Below are 9,725 nucleotides of genomic sequence, written 5' to 3' on the forward strand. Positions count from 1 at the left end.
CATCATCTCTGCTGGTTTCCAAGGTCATTTCTGACATCTTTCTGGGAAATCCTCCAGTTAGGGAGTATTGTCTTTATTTTGTGGAAATATCCAAAAGGATGGATCCACAGAACAGCTTGAGCTTAACGCATCTTGCTAGTGTGGCTTGGCAGTTCGGACTTCTCCACTCAAGTATGAAGACCATTCACATCTCTGCTGTGTGCCATTCTCAATACTGGTTGATCACAAGTAGCATTCATTCAGTTTTGCTTCTTGAACAGGCTACTCCCACCCGAGAAGCTCATCCTTCTCCATTCCCACAGGGCGTTCATGATGAACGTTGGGAGTTCTAAACTGGACCTGACCTGATGCTCTATTCCATACACTTAATGGTTCAGCTGTTTGGAATTGAGGACGTGGCACTGATTGGCATATTGAGGGTGCCATTAAGGACTGTCGCTCAGTAAGTTTCTATTTTAGTCCCTGACAGTCCAGTCCACACAATCCAGTGTGAAGTTCTCCTTTGCAAGCCTCGCTGAAATGAGTTATCTTCTCATGTATGGCTTCCCCCTTAATTTCAGTGGGGCTGAAGTTCAGGAGAACTTTTTCCACTGGATTGTGCCCATCGACTAGCATTAAAGCACTCTTTTCAGAGCCATGTTTTATACTTTTAAGCTTTTATACCCTGTTGTCCTTGTCTTATCCATTATAGACCACTGCTAAGATCTCTCCCTTCATTTCTCCTTTATGCAGCTTTATCTGAAATGATGTGTACTCTGTACTGGCCTGATGGTTGTGACTTAAATCTTTTTTGTCTGTCCATGTCAGGAATTGCTGCTGCTTCACCTTCATCTTGTCCCTCTAGCTTTCAGATAAGCTTGCCTGGAGCTTGTGTAGGGTTTGGCCTCATTGGCCCCAGGCCTCCCTTGCAAAAAGAAGCAGAAGGGGACTGCTGGCTAGTCTAGTCTAATTGGTAGCTCACTTCTGGATCCCATCACCTCTCACGGTCCACGTATTTCTTACCCTCTTTCTGCTTCTCTTTGTCCCATTCCCTCAGCCCAGTTTGAAAGTATCTTCCTGGAGCCCTAGTCCCAATTGTGACCTGACCAAATCTGCTTCCAAGGTCCCCGATTCTCTGCTGTGTTCATCCTGGCAGGTCTCTAGCGGTTCTTGGCAACTTATTCAGCTCAAGCTCCAGGAAACGTTTGGGTGGACTCCCTGCAAGAGCAAAACTGCAGAAGAAGTCCCTTTCCAAATCTGACTTTAGCAAAGAACACCAGTCTGAGTCCAAAGGCCCAAAGTAACCACAGCATCAGATTCTCCTAATGTGTGGCCGCTCCATAGGTATAATTACTTTGCTATATTTTCATTCGATTGCTTTTTTTACAAGAAAAATAGCTGATTTTGATTTTTTATATATACAAAAAATCAGCATTCTGAAGAAAAGCCAGTTGCAAAAGGTGTGCCTAAAGGTTATATTTCATTGTTCATCTGTCTCCTCCTGAAACATGGCATCCTTTTTGTTCCTTATTTGAGTTCTCTCAGTTTATGATGGGATTTCCTTTTGGGCAGATATGGTGTCTTAGCCTCCACAGTTGTCTTCATACAGGCCTTTTTTCCCTGTCCTGAAAAAGGGGGGAGGTTGAGTTGAATTGGAACATGCAGGAAACAGGTCAGTGGGTGCTCAAGTCCATAGGAATTGACTGCAGTAAAATAACTGAGTTGAACCTGCCCTTGACACCACAAGTCAGTGAATTTCATTTCTTCTGCATCCCTCCTCTCTGGGGACGTCTCCTGCCAACAGAAGCGTTTGAATCCACGAAACACTTCAAGAAGAAAGGACCATGCTTGACACTCTCCAAATAATCCCGTCTGCCTCTTACCCCCCCCCTTCATCTCAGTGCCATGCCCAAGTCTGCAAAGTCCCCAGAGCAATCTGGGTTGAGCGGGAAGCCTGAGGAGCCGCTTGCATTCCACAGAACGGCCAGCCTGAGCTAGAACAGTGAAAGGCTCTCTTCTTTCCCCCAACTGATGTAACCGGCTCACTGCTCCATGGCAGAATGCGAAGACGTTGGCAATTCATGTGACTGAAATGCTTCTCACGGTGGGCGGCCTGCGTGTGGTAGGCTTTTACATAATCCCAAGTTGACCAGGTGTCTTGAATTCTCCCCCCCACTTCTGAGAAAAAAAACCTTGCTAATTTATATGCTGTCCTCTTTACAGGAACAAGTTAGGTTTTCTTTTTACAAAACGGTCAATTAGGTTTGCAAATCATTGCAATACTTAGTGGGGTGTGGGGTGTGGAACAGCATGGTGACTGTATTACTCCTAAACAGTCTGGCACAAACTCAAACGCCCAAGTTCTTCCTGAGAGAGAGAGATCTAACACTTTGGACTATTAATTTTTGATGTAAACATTCCCCTTCCTCTTACATTAACCATTAATAGTTTCCCACTGTTGGGCTAACAAGGTGGGCACCTCAACTCGTCTCAAGGCCTTGACTCTCACTGAGTTCTAGGGGTTAAGTTTCACACAACTTTATGTTATTGTCTCGTGTACCAGTCCTTGAAGATACCCCAAATAATATTTTCTGACTTAAAACAAAACACAGAATTAAGCCCTATGATCAGTCAGCTACAAATGGCTTTATATTTTATAGAAACCATGTTTTGGAGTATGTCTTAAGAGAAATAATTGGCAGCGATTTCCAGGCTTCTCCAATATTGTTGCCGGAGATGGGTGTTTGTGTATTTTTGTTTCATATGTTAGCCCATCAATTCCCCCTAAAATTAAATTGCGTCTTATTCTCTCCCTGTTCTCCTTCCCCTCCCTCCCCCCCAGGTGGATGAGACGCTCTTTAATAAGGAAACTCATTTTGTCACGAGTGAAGTGTTTCACCTTCCAGGCCCCTCCATTGCAGGAATGGATTTGCCACCTTGGATACTGTGCATACCAGTTCCCCACCTCCAGCCATGAGTTAGTTGGGTTGAAGCAGCAGTGCTGATTTCTTGGCTGCTTTCTAAAGTGACTACTGCTGTCTCAAAACCTCTCCCAGTTTCAGAAATCCCACTGAAGGTACAAGCTCTTAAGCTGGCTCAGGCTTGTGGCAAACCTTTGAGCATCCTCACTGCAGAGAAGTCAAGGCATCAAAACTAAAAACTAACAATTTGCATTGGTAGAAATACGCTGTAGGAGTGGCCCTCTCTCCCTCCCCCCATCTCCACACCTGATATTACGAAAATGGATGGATTTCATTACCTATCCTGTCTTTGTTGCCTTTTAAAAAAGAAAAAAAGAGGGTACTTGATATAACGGTGTTTTTTAAAAAAAATCAGTGACTATCACAGTTTGTTACAAACATTCCTTTTTTTTTCAGTTTTAAAATCAGGTACGTGATACTTTATTTGCCACTTCTTACTTCCAGCATTCACAGGTAGTATTAATAATCCATTTGGGGGATAATGTATATTTCTCCCGGTGCATGACTTAAAAATCAAACACGATTAGTATGACACACCCAAGCCGTGACCCCACAGCACGCAGCGACTGGCTTGCTTTTGGTCCTGGCTTCTCAGGTGCCAGCCGGGGCTGCCCCTCCTTGTTCCATCCCACTGGCAACTTTGTAGGTTTATTGAAAATGTTTTGTTTCTGTTCCTGTTCCTGTTTCTTTCTGTTTGGTTTTTGTTCCCCCTGTTGAGTGGAATTTCTACATTTTGTCTGATGCTAGTGGAAGACAAAAACAAGATCCCAGTGATAGCTTTACTGCCAGCCAGATTCTCTTTTTTTAAACCATTGCTTGTGTTAATATTTCTGAAGAAAGGTGTAAAAATTCTCACCAAGAACAATTTTGGTTTTTCCTGTTCTTAAAAAAAATCTTTCACAATAGAACTTTTTTCCCCACGAGATGGTTTTAAGAAGAAAGCATGGAAAGTTGTTTGAAGCTTTATGTTGAGACGCACCTTTTATTTGACCCGTAAGTAGAAGTAGTTCTTGTTACGTCCTGGACGGGTGCCATCTGCAACCATTAACACCAGTGCAACTTTTGCCGTTTTGAGTTCAGTGGGCTGTCCATGGTACCCTTTCCAGTCTCACTTGGGTTCCCTTTTAACTAGTGTAACTTTTTTCCTTGTTTTATAAAGTCATCTGTCTGTGCAACAGAAGGCTTTTATCGGTTTTTTCCCATACTGTACAGTATATATGCTTACGACATTTTTTGTATATTTAGCGTGTTTTTAAGTTATTGATTTTGTTTTATATCAAATAATTTATTTTTCAGGTACCACTTTTTTCATTTTAACTTTGTTTTTAACATGGGTTTACTTTAAATAAAGTATGACGCTGCTATCCAGATGTCTAAGCCGCAGTTGAATTCCCCTTGTGTCTTTTGAGTGCCTGGTATTTTCAGAAATACGTCCAAGGCCCTCCTGCTAGTGTGGTTGGGCATTTTAAAGTTGACGGTCCCATCACAAAGGCAGGTTCAGGCACCCCTTCTCACATGACATGTTTTGGGCATCAGAAGTGGAAATGCGCTACAAATTCATGGACAACAGGCCACCAAGAAGTTCTTTCTCGGAAGCCCCGAGTGGCAGCTGGGCAAGAGTAGAGGGATGGAAGAGTAAGGGATGGCCTTATGGCATGCTCTGTGCCGAGACAAAATTCTGTGCTTATAAGTGCTGGATCCTGCATGCAAATGAGCAGGTTTGCACAATCCTGCTTTTACTAGACAGGGGAGGGGCAAGGACTCTGACACTGCACCCTCCGCTGCCGAAAACCTTCCTAGACTCAGCAGAGTGCTCTTCTAGGTCTACAACCAGTAAGGCTACAAACTTCCTTCCCCACAGTTTTTTTTTTTTTTAAGTTTTTAACAAAGCCTGATTTTCTCGCAGGATGCTAAGCATACCTATTGGCCCTCCTTGTTCCTCCTTTACTAATTTAGTGGAGGGTGTCCGTTGGGTTCCCTTCTTCATAGGCACCGAAATTGTTTGGACTAGCCCTGGCAGACACTCCTGAAAGGAACCTTAGCAATTGTTGAAAGACCTACTTCACAAAAAGGAGAATCCCTCTGGTGGGGCTGAAGCTATGAACACCTGTGGCTCCCCCCCTCTAATCTGGATCTGTTGCATTTGGTCGTCATCTTGCGTGCAGCTAACCAAATTGTGTGTATGATTTGCAGCTGATAGCAGAACTCCTGTGGGGCTTTATTCCTGTTTTTTTTTTACTTGCCCAAAGTATATTCTTTGAGCACTGCACAGCCCAGGCTGCATTTTCTTTATGTTCGAAACGCTCTTCAGAAAAAGTATTTTTTTAAAAAAGAAAAGAAATGCATGATCTGCACACACATTGAACAGGTTTGTATAACATCGTTGCATAGTAGATTCTAGACTGCTTGTCACATGAGCGGAAAGAAGATAGGAAAGCCACTGGAGTCTTCCCCACCACAATTGGTTAAACACGCACACACAACCCTTGCAATAACCAGCCTCTGGATTTTGTGAGCTTGGCAGATATCACCGCGGACTTGCTTCTCTCTCCCCCTCTTTCAAGAAGCGGAATTTTGCCACCAGTTCCATGTTCCCTGCTTAACTCACAATAAACTTTTAGATGAACAGCCCAACTGAAGTAGCTGTTTTCCAGGCGTTGCTTTGTTTTGAAGGCGAGCCTTGTGAGCAGCATGGCTTTTGCGAAGGTACAGAGCAGGAGGTGCCAACTGTTCTGGGCTGGGGGACGCACTTAGCAACATTGCAATTGGTTCCCCTTCACAAAATGCCTGCTATGGCGTGTGTGGTACAACCAAATAGCTGCTGTGTGTGTGGGAGTGTAACACAATGGCTCCCACATCCAAAATAGCAGAAAAGGGACAAAATGATAATGGGCATATTCATCACCTGGGGAGAAAAGGCACCAGCATCAGCCACTGCTATACTTGCTGACCAAGAGAAACTCTAGCCCTCGTCTGTTCAGAAAGGGAGAGCGGGTGCCCAGTCCTGGCACCCAGTGATGCGTGGGCATGTTTATGAGTGGGGGGTGTTCAGCTTTGGAAAGGCTGATCCAGTGCAAACAGGAATTGGACTGGAAGAGCAAACAGTCTTTTGTTTATTGTGGGGTTTTAAGGGTATATTTACTGAGACCTTTTGCAGACGCCGTACGAGGTGCTGTTGAGCCCAATGGTCCCTGCGGGTGACACATTGATGACCCTGGTCTAGAGCTTTCTTCTGTGTGTCAGTCCTGGTACAACCGATCCATCCTTTAAAATCTTGGCAACAGAGGTTGTCCTGAGCACAACTGCTTCCCAGTGGATCTTTAAAAAGAGCAGTTGTAAACACCTCTTTGGGCATCTTTCCCCATGTGCCTCTCCCATTCTAGCAGTGAGTGCTGTCTGCTTAACTCTGACCTTTAGAAACACCTCTCTTTGTTTACCTCAGATGAGAACTCTCTCCACCTTTGAAACAGTTCCACCGGAAGAGCTCAGGGCAGCCTGAGGAGCTCTCTGTACCTTCTGTAATCGCTTCAAGTGGTGGGAATGCTGTGTTCCCTCCTGCTCACTCTCGGAGACAAAGCTGGTGATGGGAGAACTGAGAAGAATCCACGCCTAACCTGTTCTGGCCTTAGACTGTCCTAAGGAAGAGATGTGGCAGCAAAGGGCCTTATGACGCAGGTGGCTGCAGCTCATCCGCACATTCCCTTGGCATGCACATACTCTTGGACCCATGCAGGATCTCATCTGGGAAAGGCCATGTCCTTAGTATGTCCGTTCCATATACGCATACTTCTTGTTTCTTGCTACAACTGCTAGGGCAGTGTTTTTAAATAAACGAAAGGGCTATTTCGATAACCGTTTGGATGAGCTGTTCTCTTCAGTACACTTCATCTTCGGTGAGACAGTCCTGATGCTTTTGCCATGGTGGCGACATTAGATGTGAAAAGGCTCCTTATGTGGGAACCGGGTCTGCTGTGTTTCCCTTTTAAAAATGAAATGAAAGGGAGCATTTGGGCTTTGACAGCGGAAAAGGTTTCTAGAGAACAAGAAGGTAAGTGCACAGTTTCACAAATGCAGGGCACGGAGTCGGTTATGGATAGGGCTGGTTTGAAGGTTGGATACTTTGCATGTCGTAGCTCACATAGCTTACAGAATATCCCAAGTTTAGTGATTGGCATCTTCAGTTCAAGGGTCGCCATTATTCTAGCTGGGAACCTCCCTGGGAAGCTGTGCAAAGGGATGTGTTCTGAACAAGGCAACTTTGCCTGTCCATGAACAAACACGGGCTGCTTAGGGGCCATAATATGAATGTATTGGTGACAATAGCATACAAAAAATTGTTAGCAGAAATTGCTTGCAAAAACGTGTTTCGTAGGAGAAACACTAAAATGCTAGGGAATTTCCCTCAGACCTATGTACTGTAGAAGTGCCAGGGATTGAAGCTGAGACTTTTGTCTGTGCCGTGCCACTGAGCTGCAGCCTTCTCTACCGAGGTGGAAAGAGGGTTGCACAAGTCTCTGGCTGTGGAAATTTGCTAACGGGGGGGGGGGTCCTGACTCGCAGATCATGCTTTCAGCTACTATGCACCTTGGAGTTAAAAACATCAGAACCACTATGGAGGATCAGACCCAAGGCCCTCTGTTCCTGCGTCCTGCACACAACGGCAAGTTACGTCTGTAGGAAGCCACAAGCAGGACCCCAATGCAACAGCACTGTCCCCCTGCAACTGACACTCGGAGTCTTTCATTACCTCTCACTGTGGCGGCAGAATGTAGCCGTCATGGCTAATGGCCACTGATAACCTTATCCTCCATGAATTCCCTTTTAGAACCATTCAAGTTGGTGGTCTTCAGCACATTCGGTGCTAGAAAATGCAATAGTTTAATTATGTATGCTGTGTCCTCAATTTCCCACCCTTCAGCTTCATTGGATGACCAATCTTCTAATGTTATTTGAGAGCAGGGGTAGGGGAAAAATCTGATTCCGTTTGCTTTTAAAGGCGAGCCTACTAAATCCACACTTGTTGAAACAGTACATGAACCGAAACGCAGCCGTCAATGTGCTTTCCTCCAAATTTCGCAATGCAGCTCTCCAGCCAAGTAATGTGTACAAAAAAGCATATATATAGGAGTAACTTTTGCACTAGTTAAAATAGCATACAAAAATACATTATATTGGGGAAAAGTCCTTGCAAAAATGTGTACTTCAGTCAAAACTGCATATAAAAATGTGCTTATTAGAAATTCGCAAGCTGATGAATTTTTGTAACTTTTTTTTTAAAAAAATTGCAGATTTGTCTGCACCTGTTTAAGAGGGAGGAAAAGCTATCCACTTTTCCCACACCGTGCATAGTTGCATGGCCCTTATGAAGAAATCGAGCCTCTGGCGTTACCAGCGCAGTCCTGTGGAATGCTCTGCCAATAGAAATTCAGCAGGTGCCTTCTCTCCCTTTTAACACCTGCTGAAAACTTTTCTGTGTCATCAGGCTTATATTCTATAATAGTCGATGCTTTCTGATTTTAAATTTTATATGGTTTTATGATGGATATCTGTTGTAAACTGCTCTGATTTTTTTTAATAGCGGTATATAGATTTTTTAAAATAAATAAATAACTCATGCCCCCCACTTTTTTCCACAACTAAAAGAAAAAGTATTAGAGCAGTTATGTGAGGCTGACTGCTGTGTACAGATGAGTCCTATCCAGCAGAGAAGCATGTATGCTGGACTGGAAGCCACAGCCAAAAGGTGACGTGAGAAACCAGGAGATAATCCTGACCTTGGCAGCCGAGATGAGCAAGTGGGCTGAGTTGCAAGGCTAGTTTCTTGGGGCTTATCCGAGGTTGTGGAATCATTAAATCACACTATGCAACTTGATGACACATTTCTAGTTTCTTCTAAGGAGCTCAAGGCAATGTACACATTTCTTCCAAACCCCGCCCCCTGCCTAATTTTATCCTCACAACAACCCTGTGCAGTAGGGTAGGCTGAGAGATTATGATTAGAGTTGGTCTGACCCAGGGCAGTTTTTAAAAACATCTTTTTCTTACTCTGGCCAACTGCCCTACTAAAGAGCTGTGGTAGGAGATGGCCTTACGATCAGGGATAGCAGGATCTGTCTATTTCAGTTCTCTCAGTTATCTTATTTTTCCACTCTTCAGTTCTCCACATTTCTGCAGCAATTTGGATTTTTTTAAAAAGAAAAACGTCATGAAAATTCTCCAGCATTTAAGGAACAAATTCTCCTAATAAACACTTTTGTAAGGCATTTTTTGCTGACATACACATTTTTGCAAGCCATTTCTCATCATATAATACATTTTTGTATGCTATTGTCACTTATACATTCATTTTTGTGTGGTTTTTCCCTATTATATGCATTTTTGCAAACTGCTTAGTTGGAAAACTGCATGGCAAAATTCAGATGAGTGAATATCGAAGTAGGGCTGTGTTTCAGTTCATGTTTTGAAAAATATGGATTTGATAAATTTGGCTTTAAATGGCAACTGAGCTGAATTTCTCCCACATCCTTACTTATGCAGGCAGCTCCCTCTTGCAGGCACATATCAGAAACAGACAGACTCCCAACTGAGAAAGGTGAGTCCTCATCCCTTGTTACAGTACGGAGCGCACTCTTTTTTTCTTAAACATTTTGGTACTTCCACAAACCTGAAGAGTCCTCCCATGCATATTGAGACAGTTGTGAATTCCCAATCCTCATCCTCAGGTCAAAAATGAGCTATCCACTGGATTTCACACTTCACTAACAG

The sequence above is a fragment of the Rhineura floridana genome, chromosome 18 (genome assembly GCF_030035675.1).
Source record: "Rhineura floridana isolate rRhiFlo1 chromosome 18, rRhiFlo1.hap2, whole genome shotgun sequence".
Lineage (NCBI taxonomy): Eukaryota > Metazoa > Chordata > Lepidosauria > Squamata > Rhineuridae > Rhineura > Rhineura floridana.